The sequence below is a fragment of the Sarcophilus harrisii genome, chromosome X (assembly GCF_902635505.1).
Source record: "Sarcophilus harrisii chromosome X, mSarHar1.11, whole genome shotgun sequence".
Classification (NCBI taxonomy): Eukaryota; Metazoa; Chordata; class Mammalia; order Dasyuromorphia; family Dasyuridae; genus Sarcophilus; species Sarcophilus harrisii.
The window spans coordinates 17,748,870-17,766,720 of NC_045432.1; the positions used below are offsets into that span (position 1 = coordinate 17,748,870).

The window sequence follows — 17,851 nt, forward strand, 5'->3', positions numbered from 1 at the left end:
CATATGCATGGGTAACAAAAAAAAAAAAAAAAAAAAAAAGACTGCTGTCAGCTTGGAATGAGGTTTCCAGTGGGTGTCCCAGAGACCTGTGTCTGATCTTTTACTAGCTGGATAAAGGTATTAATGACATCCATTTTGAATTTATAGATGGCATAAAGCTAAGAGAGATGGCTAACATATTGGATGACGGGATCCAAAAAGATCTCGACAGGCTAATTTAACTCTAGGTTAGAAAATCAATGGCAGTATTCACAAAAACATAAAGTAAACAAGAAATTAGGAACCAATTTACATACTTTTCCATGAATAAATGAAAAGCATGAATTAAGCACTTACTATGGTACATGCCAGGTACATAAGTTCTGGAAATACAAGAAATAGGACAGTCCCTGATTTACACTCTAACAAAGGAGATGAGACATAGAAGAATGACAGCCAGGGACAGCAATTAGGGTCTGAGGGAGTTAGAGGGATGCTGAATTGATTTATAGGGCACCCAACTGACAAATCCTTTCCCAGAGAAATGAGACTATTCATTTGATTACTGTGTCCAAAGAGATAAAGAGATGGAAGAGGGCGAGAAGGGGAGGCAATAGGATGTGCATGTCCTCAGCAGAGCAGATGGCAAAATGACCTGAGTGAGGGGATGGAATGGGACGAGATATGAAACCATCCCATCTCAGATGGTTTTGTCTGGGGTCACAGTGGGCTTTATATTTTTATTTATACATTATATACATTACATATATGTTCAACACAGCTCAGCTCAGGAGTTCTAAAAGTAAATAGAGTAATTTTCTAATAAAAGAGGATTTAGAGTATAGATTCTAGAGATCCTATGTATAAGATGCTGGTATAGGTCAGGAGAAGCTGGGTTATCAGGACAGACTAGCAAGATGATCCAGCTGGATGGCATGTGAATCATTTCCATATATGTTATGAGAATGAAATTAGATCTATTCTTTATGGAAGATTCATGAGGATACATTGCATGGATTGCATGGATAGGGATCCAAAATCTAGACTGGCAGGAGTACCCACATTAGGGAGATCAATGAGGTACCAAAAATATCTCAGGGGTACCGTGAATTGTTGTACTTTATAACGGAGTAACTTAGCCCCCCCCGGAGTTGAAATTAAAGTTGTTTGTGGATCTTTGAAAAAATGTCAGCTATGGCATTGAAATGAAAGAAAGGAAGAAATGTAGAGGCAGGGGATAGTGTGACCCTGGATAAGTCACTAAGCCTCAGCCTCCATATCTTCACCTGTGAAAGAAGGTCTACATTTGCTATCAGACAAATTGATGAAGGAGTGGCCAAGGAAGACCAAATGTGGAAGACTTGTCACTGGCAGAGTTCAGGTATGATGTCTGTGCAAAGCTCAGATGTTGGACCTTTTGTTTCCTCAGGAGGAAAAAAAAGATTAAAGTAACTTGGCTCCCTCAGTAGCTCTATTCTCAAGCTTCAAAATCTGGAAATTCACAATCTTCCATTCCTCCTGTTTTACTAGCAAGTCCTACTGAATCTGCTCCTCAGATATTTTTCAGATCTACTCTTCACCTGAATAAGTAAAGTCCTGGTCTTAATCCCATCTCCTACTTAGACGACCAAGCTACTTGGTTTCTTTTGATCTATATATGGGGTAGGAAAATCTTTCTCTTAATAGTGTTATTCCTCTTCTCAGAACCAGGAAGTAGTTCCCTGCCATTTAATCAGAATTAAGATGCCTAATAGTAAACTCAAAATCAATTGTCATTCCTTCCCCCCAGTCTCACTTCACCTTCTCTCCACAATAGATAAATCAATCTTTAACTCTGTCAGTAGATGATTCTTTCACCTCTGAGTCATTCAGTTCTCAAGGAAGAAGTTGTTTGTGTTTGTTTCTGGCGCTTACATTTTTAAATATTACTTACTCTTGAAGGTGAGGAAGGCATAAGAGGGACTTATTATGCTATGGGCATAATAAAGGGAGAAGTCAGTTTTAAGTCTGAGAAGTGCTTTGGCCCAAATCTTGACTACCTACTCCCTTTTTCTTTTTTAATGTACAATGTTCTTTTGGTTCTACTCACTTCACTTAGCATAGTTCACGCAAGTCTCTCCAGGACTCTCTGAAATCCTCCTGCTGGTCGTTTCTGAATAAGTTATAGTATATAAATGTTATGGAATATTATTCTATAACTTATTCAGTCATTCTCCAACTGCTGGGCATCCACTGTTTTCAATTCTTTGCCACTACAAAAAAGGTTGCTACAGACATTTTTGCACATGTGGGTCCTTTTCCTTTTTTTATGATCTCTTTTGGATACAGATTCAGTAGAAACACTGCTGGATCAAAGGGTATGCACAGTTTGATAGCCCTTTGGATCTAGTTCCAAACTACTCTGAGAATGGTTGGATTAGTTCACAATTCTACCAACAATGTATTGTCCCAGCTTTCCCACATCCCCTCCAGCATTTATCATTACCTTTTCCTGTCATTTTAGCCAATCTGAGAAGTGTGAAGTGGTACCTCAGAGTTGTCTTAATTTGTATTTCTCTAATCAATAGTGATTCAGAGCATTTTTTCATATGACTAAAACTGTTTGCATTTTTTTCAGTAATTTCCTTGAAATTCTTTACCTTTTGTTTTTCTAGATGAATTCTGATATTTTTTCTAGCTCTATAAAGTAATTTCTTGGCAGTTTGATCGGTATGGCATTGAATAAGTAGATTAATTTAGGTAGAATTATCATTTTTTATTACATTAGCTCAGCCTACCCATGAGCACTTGATATTCTTCCAATTATTATGAGTGACGACAAGGAGCTACAGTATAATATAAGAAATGGAATCAACCAGACTTGGCATCTGAGCAGATATGTAGAGTGTACCAAAGTGATGAATCTAGAAGATGAGATCAAGGTTTGTGAATCTGGGTGACTAGAACAAAGTCCTTAACAAAAACAGAGAATTGGCTTTTCTTGGCTGGGGGAAGAAGGGGAACCAGAAACTACAGCTGTAACAGAGAAGGATTAAATGAAAATTGGCACCTAAAAAAGGTTCTTCCTCTTTGAAATCAGAGTACAGTTATCCCTTCCACATGGCCACTATCCCTATCGCAGTTTCGATATATTGAGGAGTGACATTAAGAAATTACCATAAGCAGTAATGAACTGAACCAGCTATGCCCAAAGAACTCTGGGAGATGATTAAAAACCATTACATTGAATTCCCAATCCCTATATTTATGCCCACCTGCATTTTGGATTTCCTTCACAAGCTAATTGTACAATATTTCAGAGTCTGATTCTTTTTGTACAGCAAAATAACGTTTTGGTCATGTATACTTATTGTGTATCTAATTTATATTTTAATGTACTTAACATCTACTGGTCATCCTGCCATCTGGGGGAGGGGGTGGGGGGTAAGAGGTGAAAAATTGGAACAAGAGGTTTGGCAATTGTTAATGCTGTAAAGTTACCCATGCATATATCCTGTAAATAAAAGGCTATTAAATTAAAAAAAAAAAAAAGAAATTACCATAAACAAGAATTTAGGGGGAATTTTGCAGAAGCTGCAAATGACACAAGATGACACAGAAAAAGTTTAGAAACTCAGAAATGCACACATGTACAATATAAACACATTTTAATGTTCTAGTATTATAAACAGCCCCAAAAAGAAAAAATTCAGACTTCTCTGGTATGAAGGGAGGGCCCAAAAATTAAACACATATTTTCCAGATCATGGGGTACTCTGTACCCCCCTCGCCCCCATGATGTGTAAGGGATAACTGTAATGGAATACAGCACAACTATATTAGAGCTACATGGGGGAAGAGAATCCCTCTTTGAACATAAATGTTTCTTTTCAGATATTCTTATCACTTGAACACTCCTCACTTTTGTCATCTATTACTCAAGCATGGTATTCTATATTGTCTTTCCTGGAGCAGAAGCTGATCATAGAAGCAAGCAGTCACAAAAGAACCTGGTAACATATTCAATAATATTGGGATGAGCATTAATACTGTGCTGAAGAGCTCATTTCTTTTCTCCACAGAAAAACATTAAGGTTTTCAAAGAAAGAGACAATGTTAGCATCCATCATTTTAACGGCATCCATACATTCTATTAACTGTCTGCGCCTACCAGAGGGAATGTTAGATAAGGTGAAAACGAGGGCATTCTGGTGAGCCATACTGGAGAGGCTATTGAACTGGAGCACCATTATAGCCCGGCAACTCAACAGAAGGAATAAGAAACTTGGGAGAATTCATAAAGCAAGGAGCACGATATATGTAATCCAACACTCACTTGCAAATGGAGGAATTGAGCTCACTTCCTGAATCCATCACTCATTAAACATTTATTAAACAGTGTGCCCCAAGCAGTTTATAGCTACAAACAAGAATAAGACAGTCCTTGCCCATGGGAGTTTTCAATCTAGGGAGGGAGGTGAAGAAAGAGTCTCTTCAAAGATGGGGTCCAAGAGAGGCAGTGGAAGAAAGAGCTAGATGGGGAGGACATTTCAAGAAGAGTAGATGGCAAGTGAATCAAAGTGTTTGAAAGAAGGAAGAATATGGCCTAAGAGGTTGTTGGGACCTTGAACCTAAAAAGTTTAGATTTTATTTAAGCCACTAAAATTTTTTCATTAGAGTAAAGCAAGAAGGGTCATATGTTCAAAGTTGTGTCTAGAAAGAAATTCCATATACTAAAAGTAAATTGAAGTGACTCATCTCCATAGGGTTCCCCCCCTTCTCATATACAAATTATCCCCTGGGGGACTGCCCACTTCCTACCCTATCTCCCAAGGACTTCTGACTTCACTCTACAGTTTGTTTCTCTTTAAAATGACTTGTATGACAATAAAATGCTGAAATGTCTTCTCTTTTGTTCTGTAACATTAAAGTTGATAGGAATTCTGATTTTGTAAGCATGTGCATTCAATTAAAAATGAAAGTGCTCCCAAGTTTTTGAAACATTTTTCCAGTTGGTTTCAACCTAGATTCCACTTAATATTTTGTAAGCAGTAGATAACTGATGTGTTTAATAAGGTCATGAGAAAGTATCTGTGATCTTTCTAATTATTATTATAATACTCTCTTACATGAGAATATCTTTCTAGGAATTTTGAGGCCTCCAACTAAGAATATTATCTTTCCCAGGAGGCTCTCTATATAGAATCAAGCATAGGACTGCCTAGTTGGACCTGGAAGAAGCCTTAGAAGTCCAACATATTCATTTTATTGATAAGGAAATTGAGGCTCTACTTCAGGGGTCCTCAAACTCCGGCCCACAAAACAAAGTTTTTATTTTGACTATAGTCCGGCCCTCCAACAGTCTGAGGGACAGTGAACTGGCCCCCTATTTAAAAAGTTTGAGGACCCCTGCTCTACTACATATATACAATAGGGAGGAAGCTTGGTGATGTAGATAAAAGAGTTCAAATCCTGCCTTATACTTCCAAACTGTGTGACCCCAGGCAAGTGATTTAACTTGTCAGCTTTAGTTTTCTTTATCTGTTAAGAGAGATACACAAAGTCATTAAAATGTGATACAAATATTAATTATTATCATTATTTTTGCTTTACTTATGCAACATTTGCATACATAAATGCAACATTTATCTGTGTAAAGCAGGCACACTTAGGACTGACCAATATTAAAGTATCCACTTCTTATGTGAATGTTTCTAGCTCTGACCTTATCCATGGACCAGAGATAACTATATTAAAAACTCAAGGAGTAGCTAGAGAAAGTGACGATTACAAAGAGTCAGCATGGCTTCATTAAGAATAGTTCATGAGACACCAAATAGCCTTTTTTGACAGATACCAAAATTGCTAGAGCAGGGGAATGATATTTATCAAATGGTTTGCTAAAATATAACTAAAGTAAATCATACTATTCTTGTGGGGAAATGCCAAGATGTGGCGTAGAGAATAATATTAAATGCAGAACTGGTTGAAAGGCTGAACTGAAGAGTAATAAATGGTTCAATGTTCACTCGGAAAAAAGTTTCCAGTAGAGTAGCCCAGGGATTGATGCCGATTCGAAGATCCTCATGCCAAGTATATATAGCACCTCTTGCATTGCAACTGTTATAAGAAATGATTGTTGATTACAAATTAAATGTGTCAGAGATAAATGTAAAATCTTGCAAATGTTTAAAAAAAGATCAGTAGAGAAAAGCACTTAGACAAATGGGGAGAGAGAAGGGTTCTTCCTGGACTGCAAGCTCATTATGAATTTATCGTGATGAAACAGCCCCCCCAAAATGTATCTTGGGTCATACTATGAGACATAGTTGAAATCAGATGGTGAAAGGCTTTAAAAACCAAAGAAAAATTTGCATTTCATCAAAGAGGGAGCCCTTGCTAGGAACTGGAAAATGAATGGATGCCCATCAATTGGAGAATGGTTGGGTAAATTGTGGTATATGAATGTTATGGAATATTATTGTTCTGTAAGAAATGACCAGCAGGAGGAATACAGAGAGGCTTGGAGAGACTTACATGAACTGATGCTGAGTGAAATGAGCAGGACCAGGAGATCATTATATACCTCAACAATGATACTGTATGAGGATGTATTCTGATGGAAGTGGATTTCTTTGACAAAGAGACCTAATTCAGTTTCAATTGATCAAGGATGGACAGAAGCAGCTACACCCAAAGAATGAACACTGGGAAATGAATGGAAACTGTTTGCATTTTTGTTTTTCTTCCTGGGTTTCCTTATTTATACCTTCTGAATCCAATTCTCCCTGTGCAACAAGAGAACTGTTCAGTTCTCCACACATATTGTATCTAGGATATACTATGCCATATTTAACATGTATAGGACTGCTTGCCATCTGGGGGAGGGGATGGAGGGCGAGATGGGAAAAATCGGAACAGAAGTGAGTACAAAGGATAATGTTGTAAAAAATTACCCTGGCATGGGTTCTGTCAATAAAGTTATTATAATAATAATTTTAAAAAGAGGGAGCCCTTGGAGTGACATGGTCAGGTCTAGGCATAAGAACCAGATTTTTAAAGGCAGCTAGGTGATAGTGAGTCACAATACCAAACCCAGACAACTCACTAGCTCAACCTCTCTGGGCTGTGGTGAGGATCAAGGGAGGTAATACTTATAAAGCACTTAAAAAACCTTAAAGCAGGGGTCCTCAACCTACGGCCCGCATTTAGGCCAGATGTGCAACTGAGGACGATTATCCCCCTCACCCAGGGCTATGAAGTTTATTTAAAGGCCCACAAAACAAAGTTGTTGTTTTGACTATAGTCTGGCCCTCCAACAGTCTGAGGGACACTGAACAGGCCCCCTATTTAAAAAGTTTGAGGACCCCTGCCTTAAAGCATTATATATGTGCTATTTTTTTCCAGCAGATATGTGAAGATGGACTGGGGGAGAGATGAGAAGCTGGAAAGCTAATTAGGAGACATAACAACCCAAATAAAAGGCAACGAGGGCCTTAACAAGTGTGATGGCTATGCAAGTGGAGAGAAGGGTTCAGATGTGAGACACATTGTGCTGAAGTAAGACGTGGCAACCGATTAGCTATGAGGGATCATAGGAAAAAATAAAAGCTAACTCGGAGGTTTTCAACCTAAGTTTTCAGAAGGAAAACATGAATAAGCAATTGAAAAAAAGTGGGTATGGGGGAGCATGAACTCGGTTTTGGACAATGTGTAATAAAAGATAGCTTCTAAGAAAAGGGAAAAGAGGTGGTTTGATCATGGTTTGAGAGGTACAGATAATAAATGAATAAAAAAGCTATTTATGAAGCACTTACTATGAGCCAGGTCCTACAGTTGTACGCATAAACTATGTAGAGGCAGATGGTCAACTTGCTGAGTAAATCTTCTATGAAAAGCTATAGGAAAACATGAAGGATAAGGTGTTGATGGTTTGCAATTTCCAACAATGGAGGCAATACAGATCACAGATACCTCACCTCCATTAAGACCTTCCAAAGACCCTTTCCAAAAATCCTAACTTCAGCCAAGTGAGAAATAGGAAATCTGTGAGACCATTCATGGAAACTTCTACTCTACCAACACTTTTGGGAAGATATGATGCTATTAAAAACCACAAGCTAGGGGACTAGCCAGAGGATCTGAGTTCAAACCTAACCTCAGACACATTAACTGTGTGATGCTGGGAAAGTTACTTACCCCTCAATGCCTCATAAAAGGGAAAAAAAAAAACCATAAGCAAAAGTCAATTCATGCCCCACCCCCAACTTTCTTTTTTATTCTTTGTCACAAAGAATGAGTCCCTGAGTAGGGAAAGGGCAGGGATATATTCTAAAATGAAGCTGATGAAAAGTATGAAGGCTCACTAAAAAAAATTAAGCATCAGTTGAAAAAAGCCTGAAAAATCATTGCCTTCAAGGGCAGGGGGGCTTTGTCCAAATCACTAAAACTGTACTGGGTACGGTCATTATTTGCTACAAAGTGAAACTAGGCTTGAGGTTGGATCCCATCCAAGGCGGGTTTTAATTACTTACAGAGGAAGAGCAGTCCCATAACAGAACTCTGGGGCAGATTTATAGGTGGTGCTCTAGTAGAATGGACTGTCTGATATGAAAAAGTTAAATAGAAGCCTACCCAAATGAAATAATAACAGTGGCCTTTCAACACAACTCTCATAGTGGCCAGTTACACCTGAAGACTGGACAAAAAGGGATGCCTAAAGAGCTTTTCATTTTTGAAAATTTCAATAGAAAACAAAGTACCACTATCTACCCCAAATGGAGGAAGGACTGAAGAGGCTCTGCTGAGCTCTGGCTAAACAGGACCCAAAGAGATTTGATGTTAACTTTTTGATGTTGGTTTCTAATCAAGAAACTAGTCACGACTATTTCTGAAACAACTGAACAGGTTTAACTTCACAAGAACTTTTTTTTTTAAAAAATAATTGCTTTTTGTTTTTTTGTTCCTGCTACTTCAAGAAAAATATGACAGACTTCCTTATAATCTTTTAAATGTATTGGAACATTCTTCTGTTTTTCAATCGGGCTCCACACATTTTATGTCCTGTACTTTACATATTGGTGTCCTTATTGATCCATTGATTAATTATCCTATCAAAATAATCAGTTGCCACCTGAAAAAATGCTTTTAATAATTAAAAGAGAATTTGAAAAAAAAAAATGTCACTTTAAAATTACCCAAAAAATGAAACTAAGTAACAGTCACAAGATAAAAATCAGTGGACATGACCAATAGTGGCGTTAGCCTTAAAAGAGACATTTCCCTTCTTGCTAGGAGAGCAGAAACCAGGCCCTTAAATACAGGAAGCCTTTCCTAAGCCCTCTTAATTCCAGTGCTTTCTCCTTTTTAATCATTTTCTTTGTATCTGGTTTATAGCTTGCTTTGTTTGCTTGTTTCTGTGTCATCTTCTCCATTAGACTAAGCTCTTTGAGGGGAGGGGTAGGCTTATTTCTTTTTCTATTTCCCAGTTTTATCTGGCACTTAGTAGGCCCTAATAAATGGTGATTGATGAGTGATTGATTTCCCTAATACCATTAGGATACTTTACAGCTGTGTGGCCCCAGGCAACTCACTTAATCCTTAAGTATCCCCATCTAGTAGGAAGTTCTTAACCTTTTTTAAATTCTAGGGTAAAGCTTAGGGACTTTTTCACAATCTTTTTAAATGTGTAAAACAGAATGGACCTGGCTATCAAAGAAATTCATTATACTGTTACACAGTTTGGGGAATTCTCAAAATATATTGAAAAAAGTTTATGGACCCTTGTAAATGGAGAGCCAAAGCGCTGTAAGAAGTGAGAGCCCTTCCGTTGGTGCTTTCCTATGATTTACTTTCCTCACCATTTCTTAGAGTCCCCTCCAGCCCCCCCCCCCCCCCCCCCCCCCCCCCCCCCCCCCCCCCCCCCCCCCCCCAACTCTGGGTAGGAACACAGCTCCCTGCAAAGCTTGCCACTTAAGGGTCCAACTCCCTGTGGAAGGAAATGTGGTATAGTGGGAAAGGGGCCAGAAAACCAAAGTCTGCTGTGGGGCTACCTGGATTCTTGGCAAAACCCTATTAAAGGAATAGAAGTCACTGAACACTTGGAAAAGTCCATTTGGCTTAGTCAAGAATGAATCCCATTAGACACGACTATGAAATTGGTCTAAGAATGCAGCTGATGGGGGAGTGTACCTGGATTTGATTTGATTTTTATTTATTTTGTGGAGGCATTTGGGGTTAAGTTACTTGCCCAGGGTCACGTAGTGTCAAGTGTTGGAAGTCCTCCTGACTCCATCTAGCTGCCCCTATTCATTTGGAAAAAGAAAAAAGAGCTAGATGATTAAAAAAAAATTAAATAGATTCAGAACTGGGTGAATGGACAAGCTCCAACAGTAATGGAGATTGATGGGTCAATGCTCACTTGGAGCTACTGTAAGTTCACAGTAGCGTGCCCCAGAAATCTGTAGTTGGTCCTGAACTGTTAACATTATTACCAAATGCCATATAACGGCACACATAGGATCCTTATCGAATGTGCAGATGTCAGAGTTGGACAGATAACTAACACAGGAGTGACAAAAGCTCAAAAGACTTTGAGAACAGGTCAAATGGACTAAGATGAAATTTAATAGTGCTTAATTTAATAAATTTAATAAATGCTTGGGTTAAAAAAATTAACTTCACAAATACAAGCTGGGGACGGCTTAGCTAAGCAGTAGTTTGTCTTGGGGGGGGGGGGCAGCTCTGGACGACCTATTTAATATGACTCAACAGTGTGATAGAGCAGCCAAGACCAGCCCATACATCTGGAGTATTTTGGGTTCTGTTCTGGGTCCTGCAGTTAAGAAGGGCATAGATAAGCTGGAGAATGTCCAGAGAGCAAAGAATCTAATGAGGATTGGCTGAAGGAACTGGGGCTATTTAAGCTGGAGAAGAAAAGGTAACGGGAATTACCTTCTAGAATTTGAACAAGTGTCACCAGGAAAAGGGATTGGAACCACAGAACTAGGAATGGTGAGGGAGGTGAGGGACAGGGGGAGTTACAAAATGGCTAATTTAAGCTTGATCCAAGGAAAAACTTCCTAAAGTGTAAAAGCTATGCCAAAGGGGAATGTGCCCCCTTCTCAGATGGTAGGTTTCCCCTCAATGGATGTATTCAGGCCAAGACTGAATTGACCACCTGTCAGGGGGAATGTAGCAAGAAGTGGAGTTCTTATCCATCCGTTTTTTATAAATGAACTCTTTTGGCAGGAACATATGGAACCCTTCTCAGAATCGTGTTTTCAAACACATAAAATAAAAAGAGATAGGGTTACAAAGGAAACTTTATAACGTATCGTAAATGTAATAGAAATAAAAATAAAAATGGGATTGTTTTCCCAAGCCAAATTCCAATACCCGGGATTAAAAACACAAGTTGTCAAGCAGAAGTATTAAATAAAAGAAATCAAACTACAATAGAACGTAATGTCAACGTGCAGTTTTTGAAGTCAATCTGCAGCCTGGGTCCAGGGAGAAATTTCTAATTGAACTTGACCTCACCAGAGTAAAAGGCCTTTTTTAGGTGTGGTGTGAATTAGACCAGGCCACTGTCCTTCTACCATGAATTCTGGGACTCTGTGTTCTTGATCTGAATCCCTGCTCTACTCCACTGCTTACTAACTTGGACAAAGACACTTAATCACTCTTGGGGGTTAATTTCCTCCTCTATAAAATGGGAGTGGGGGTAGGAATGGGGCTTTGACCTCTAAAATCCCTTAGAAGTTAGTTCTAAAGCTAAGATCTTCTAAGATTGCATTTTCTGCCTATGCCTTAGAGGGGATAATTTTTGATCAGATACGAGTTGGAATAAATAGCTCATTATGTCTTCTCCAGGGCTGAGATTCTATGAGCCATTATTTTTTATAGCCTACATACCAATATCCAGTGCAATATTAAAAATTCATGCTTTACTTTAACTACAATTAGAGTATTTTAAAATAAACATGATACTGAAAGTCTCACTAAAACTTCTAGTATCAAAAATGCTTTTTTAATCTAATTAAAACTCGGAAAATAGAACATCTTTTTTTTTTTTCATTTTTCTCTTAGCACTTGCACATTAATTTTTCAAAATAACAAGTAAAGAGATTTCTTTTTAAAAGGTAAAGTGAGCAATAATTATCCACCTTTGTGTAAAATTCAAGAAAAATCATTTGCTACATTGCTATTGTTCTTAATTCAAAATTTCTTGAAGAAAAGTCCATTACACTTTTACACTTTACTACTGACAAATACAGAAATAGACTTTTTAGACCATTTATAAGTGAGAACATAATACTATAACCATTTATAAGTGAGAACATAATACTATAATTCAGATGGTTAACCAAAGCTTTAGTTTTTGCTAAAATAATTTAAATTCAGAAAATAAAAAAACCACCACCCCCTGCCTAGCACAAAATTTTGTTGCCTTTACTTATTGTGATAGCTTAATCAACATTTTATTTTAAAAGACCAACAGGCATACTCTTAGTACAAAAGAGTATGCATAGATAGCTATGAAAACACTCTTTGAGGTCTGAGTTTGCTAAAATAAAGAATGGTTATTTGCGATTATTATTAAAATACTAGTGATATTAAAGACCACAGAACATATGAACAATGTTGTTCCAAGATAAACCCTTTCAGATAATCAGAGGCATGGCCGTAAAGGTCAAAATATCTTTAAAATACTTTAGTTCAACCCTCATCATTTGAAAATGATGCTGTTAGCTCAAGGTCACGGTTACAGGAGAGGTGGAATTTGCATCCAGGTGAAAACTGGGCGCTATAAAAGCCAGGTCTTCTTACGCTTCCCTCCCCCCCACCCATGACCCCTTTTGGACCAAGAAATTTTTATGTGACCCTGGGGTATATAAGTATCCAAATCAAACATTTACTGGTGAATTATAAGTTCTCAACCCCCACATTCAGTTATATGACCAATATGGTGTTAAGTTAAAGAAGCTTTGTTACAATAAGCCAACCAACTAAAATCAAGAGGTAAAATTCTTCAAGGAACTGCAGATTTTAATGCTTATTCCCTCCCCAATGAAGACTGCAACCCCTTTATGCCTTAGTAATGGGGTCTTTGAGAATGGCTACTCAAAAATAAAGTCAATCTGGTGACAAGTAAGCTTTTCTCAATTTTGCTAGGCTAAATTTTGCTATCACGGGACCTCTGCTTAGATGTGGACCAATCTCTTCCTCTTTGCCCCCACGAAGCCCCATTTTACACAAGGTAACCAGCTAGTTGTTGATCAGAACCCAGATTAGAACTTGGATGGGGCTCTGGACTCATGAGCAATGTGTGCTTTTCTATGAGTTTTCCCTATTTCCTCCTAAATTCTTTCCAACACAAAACCTCCCTTCCCCACAAAACTACCCCTTTTTCGTAACCAATTAATTTTAATTATATATTAAAGATTTCAAATCAACACGATTTATTCAAGATCTCTATTAAATATAAAGTATTACATATTACATCTATGAGGTTCTTAGGTTTCAAATTATTTCTCTAAACACAAGAAATAGCCGATGCGTATGTCCAAATAGTTTTTTATCTGATGGCTTATCATTATCAATTTCAATCAAATCAATTGGCACAGGGTATGCCGACTATAGTATGAGTGATTAAAATTTAGTAGCTTTCTTAGCCCCTTCCCCCAAGTTTCACTTTCTTTTGTTTAAAGTTTCTCTTACTATTACCTAGGAAAAAGTACTAGTACCTGTTCTGAACTTATATGTATACATAGGAGCTTAAACTTTCTTTTCTTTCTTTTTTATTTTTTTGTATGCTCTATTTTTATTTCTTTTTAAAGCTTTTTCTTTTCAAAATATATGCAGTTTTCAACATTCACCCCGGCAAAACCTTGTATTTTCTGATCCTCCCCACCTTTCCTCTCCTCCAAGGGGCAAGTAATCCAATATACTATATATTTATATATACTATATATATATACTATATATATACCATAATCTTGCTGATCAAAAAGGATACACTTTTTTTCCTTTAATAATATATTATATATAATTATATGTGTAATATATAAAATAAGAAAGCAAAATGCAAGCAAACAATAACAAAAAGGGAAAATGCTATGTTGTGATCCATATTCAGTCCCCACAGTCCTCTCTGGGTACAGATGGCTCTCTCCAACACAAGTCCATTGGAACTGGCCTGTGTCACCTGTAAGCTTTCTTTTCTAAAGCAACATCCAGAAAAAAAAAAAAAATTACATGTTCTCTCCCATCCGGTGCCTTTTCCCAGATCGTGTAGAAAGCTCCTTTCTCCTCTCTGCCTCTCAAAAGCCCCTCTCTATCCTTCAAGGTTCAACCCAGATGCCACTTCAAGGATTTGTTTTTTGTTTTGTTTTTTTAAACTCCTCTCCTATCTCCTCATATACACATAAATAAGCTTTCAATTGCCTCAAATTTCCCCATTCCATGTGACTAGGATTTCTTCTTTGCATCTATCACTGTGTTTTATATCATACATAGTGTAGAGATAGTAGGATCTTTGAGGGAAAAGGTTGTTTCATTTTTCCTTTTTTATGATCTAGTATTTTAACATTCAGCAGCCCCACAGAACCTAGCATTCTGCCATGCACGTGGGAGCCACTTACTATTTACTGAATAAAATTGCGAGATCATTTTAAAGTAGGAGATAAAAACAAATTAATTCCAAGAGTATAAAGTGCCTCTGAAGGTAATGCTAACAATAATATTTCTATGACTCTAAGATTTGTAACATTTCCTCACAACCACCCGCCGAGTTTTAATCCCATTTTATTGGGACGAGTTTAAAGGACTAAATGCAGTTTGTATGCCATGACCTCACAGCTCATGAGCTATTCAGTCCAGATTAAAACCCAGTTATTTTGAATCCCAAATTATGCCCTCAATTATGCAATTTCAAGCTGCAGGAATGAATTGCAGGTTTAGACACAGAAGGAAGCTCAGAGGTTCATAGGATCGTAACATATAAGAGCTTCTGAGAGGATTTCAGATGTCATATAATCCAATCTGATTTACTTTGCAAATGGGGAAACTAAGGCCAGAGTTGGCCAAGAGCAGAACAAGGCTCTGAACCCAGTCTCAGAGCTCTTTGCATAGACATCACACCTCTCATAAAAATTCACATCTAGTTCAAAGATAATAACATTTCCTTGGAGTTTAGGCAAATAGTGAAGGTTTTCCTAGGGCGAGTTAAAAAAAAAAAGTGGGGAAAGAGGAAGTATATAGAGCCGAATGAGAAGAGCATTGTATGCAAAGGAATAATCAAATTAAGCTTTTATTTGGTCCAGACCTTGCTAAGGTGGAACGAGACCCTGGTTCTGGAGTCAGCTATGGGTTCGAATTCTACTGCTGACAAATTAACTGTCTCTGGGGAGCCTTGGGGAGGCCTCTTGACCTCTATGAGCCTCACTTTCCTCTTCTAACTAGATGGACTATGAGGTCCCTTTCAAATCCAGAGAACCCGAGTTCATAGATCTGGAGCTGAAAGAGACCTGAGGTCATCTAGTCCAATCTCCTGATTTTACAGAGGCTCAGGGAAGGGAAGAGCTCTGTTCAAAGTCCCAGAAAACACTAAAGGTTCAATTGGAAACTCGGGCTTAACCGACTCCCGGCCACTTAGTGTCTGTGTGACCTTGGGTAAGTCAATTTACCCCCCATCCCCCTCGGTTGCTCCATCTGGGGTCCCTTACAGTTATAGATTTGATGACATCATGGGTAACCTTGGGCAAGTCCCTTCCATCTACTCATCTCCCTAGGCTTCAATTCCCCCCCCCCCCCCAACCCCAACTCGGAGAGTACCAGATGGTATTCTTTTCATCAATTCTGGAGCTCGATTCCTAAGGGTGACCTTGGGCCAGTCACTTGCCCACCCTGGGAACCTCGGTTTCCTCCCCGGTAAGAGGACCAGCCCGCCGCGGGGTGCACGCGGCGGCCCTCCGAAGCCCGTGGCCGCCACGGTGAGGTTGGGCAGGTGCCAGCCCCGTGGCGATGACCGGCACCCGCGGGAGCCGGGGGGCCCGGGTGGTGCCGTCGCCTCCGCCCTCTCCCCGGGCAGGGAAGGACCGGGCGGCAGTGGACGCGAGGCTTCTTTCCCCTCTCCCTCCCCCCTCCCCCCCCCCCCCCCCCCCCCCGCGTCGGTCCCTCCCCGGGCTGCCGAGGCGCGGCTAGGAAGGGGAATGATGCTGCGGCGGCGGTGGCGGAGGGGGAGGGGGAGGACGAGGAAGACAGACGGAGGGAGGACTAGGGCCGGTCCGCAGCAGCTCCGTTGCCGGTGGCCGGAGCCCGCTGCCCGGCCTCCCGCTGCCCCGGCTCCCCGGCGCGCCGCTAGCCCGGGGATGAGGCGGGGCGGCTGAGGATGGCGAGCCCGAGCCCGAGCCCGAGCCGGAGCCGCATTGGCCAGCACTACTCACCCGAGCTGCTCCTGCGGTGTTCTCCTGAGCCGGCCAACCGCTCTCGCGAAGCTTTAACAGGCAGCCGCGTCCCCGCCACCGGAAAGGGGAGGATGGGGGCAGCAGAGGGGGGCCAGAAGAAAGCCGCGGAGGCGCGCGCTCCCGCTGCGACCCGCCGCCCTGCTGGGGAGGGGAAAGGGGGATGGAGGTGGAGCCCGGCGGCCGCCAGAAACACTGGCCTGGAGGGCCGGGCTGGCCCGCCCGGGCGGGGCGGGGCGAGGAGAGGAGGGCTGGGGCGGGGAACAGAATGAGCCAGCCTGCCGGCGGCCGGCGAGTTCGAGAACGCGCGACCTGGGCGGATGGAATGGGGGAAGGAAGGTGGGGGGGCGGGGGAGGGGGGGGAGAGAACCTAGCCGGCGGCGCGCGCCGCTACCACCGCCACCCGCTCGTGGGCCCGCCCCTTCCCCCCCCCCCCCGCCCGTTGGAAAATTCACGCGAAGGGGCGGGGCCCCAGCAGGGTTCTGACGGGAGGCGGGGGAGGAGGGAGTAAGTTAGTTAACTGCTCCTAGAAACGATTGAATTGCGTCTCGCAGTTCTAGTTCTAGATGGGACGATCCATCCCTCAGACCCGGCCATTTGCGCGAGCAGCGAAGAAGCGGCCGCGCTGCCCTCTCCTCCCTAGCTTAGTTACCCCCCTCCCTAGCTCGGTCGTGGCAGGTTGTGTCCATCACTGCCCCTCTATTCCGTGGTCCTCAGCCCCAGCCGGAGCCGCATCCTTGTCAGCCCCAGCCCCAGCCCCAGCCCCTCGCGCATCTGCTTTATCCTCAGGAAGTAGCAATCACACCGCCTTCAGTTTCATCCCACGCTAGTTTCAATAAACTGGGCTAGTGGCAAGGTGGGAGGAGGGAGGAAGGCGAAGCGGCCACCAATGTCCCACCTTGTTTGTCATCGTCATCCTCCGGCTGTTGTTGACAAAAAGGGAAAGGCGAGAGGTGGCTCGGGCACATTTCTCCGGCACCGGACTTGGCTCAGGAGCCAGTAAAAGTTCTCCCGGAAACGTAAGGACTGCGGAGAAGCTGCCTAGGGTAAAATCTAGAAGAAGGTGGTCGGCTGCATTCAATGCAGCTTCAAAATGCCACAGAGAAGTCTCTGGGCAGCCCTTTGGAAGCACCTTGGGCCCAGACACCTTTCACAGTGGCTGCAGCGTCTGCAGATGAAAGAGGCGGCTTCGAGCACGACATCCACGGCCGGGGATGTCCAAAGAAACGCGGGAGCAGAAAATTCTAGGTGCGAGCAACTGCAGGATCCTTGTAAAAAAAAAAAATTAGTTATTCATTTGTCTTTCTTTAGAAATGGACCAAAAAAGGGGAAAAGTTCCTCCCTTCTGCCCGGTTGAAAACATCCCTAATGACGGTATTATCATTATTATTAACAGTAATCTAACAACAAAACATTGATTGAGCTCT

The 17,851-nt window shown here is 41.1% G+C and overlaps 1 protein-coding gene across 6 annotated transcripts in view; it reads right to left on the reverse strand.

Annotated features, from left to right (window-relative positions):
• ACSL4 (acyl-CoA synthetase long chain family member 4) overlaps positions 1 to 16,634 on the reverse strand; it is a 57,887-nt gene extending 41,253 nt beyond the window's left edge. For 2 of the 6 annotated variants that reach the window (XM_031944933.1, XM_031944932.1), the window contains exons 1-2: positions 16,407 to 16,632; positions 7,776 to 7,856 (exon numbers count right to left, since the gene is read on the reverse strand). The gene's annotated coding sequence lies outside the window, so the exon portion shown is untranslated. Of the gene's footprint in view, positions 1 to 7,775; positions 7,857 to 16,406 lie in introns of all 6 variants that reach the window. The other 4 variants (XM_031944935.1, XM_031944934.1, XM_031944930.1 and 1 more) reach the window with 3 other exon arrangements.
• Positions 16,635 to 17,851: the final 1,217 nt, after the last annotated feature.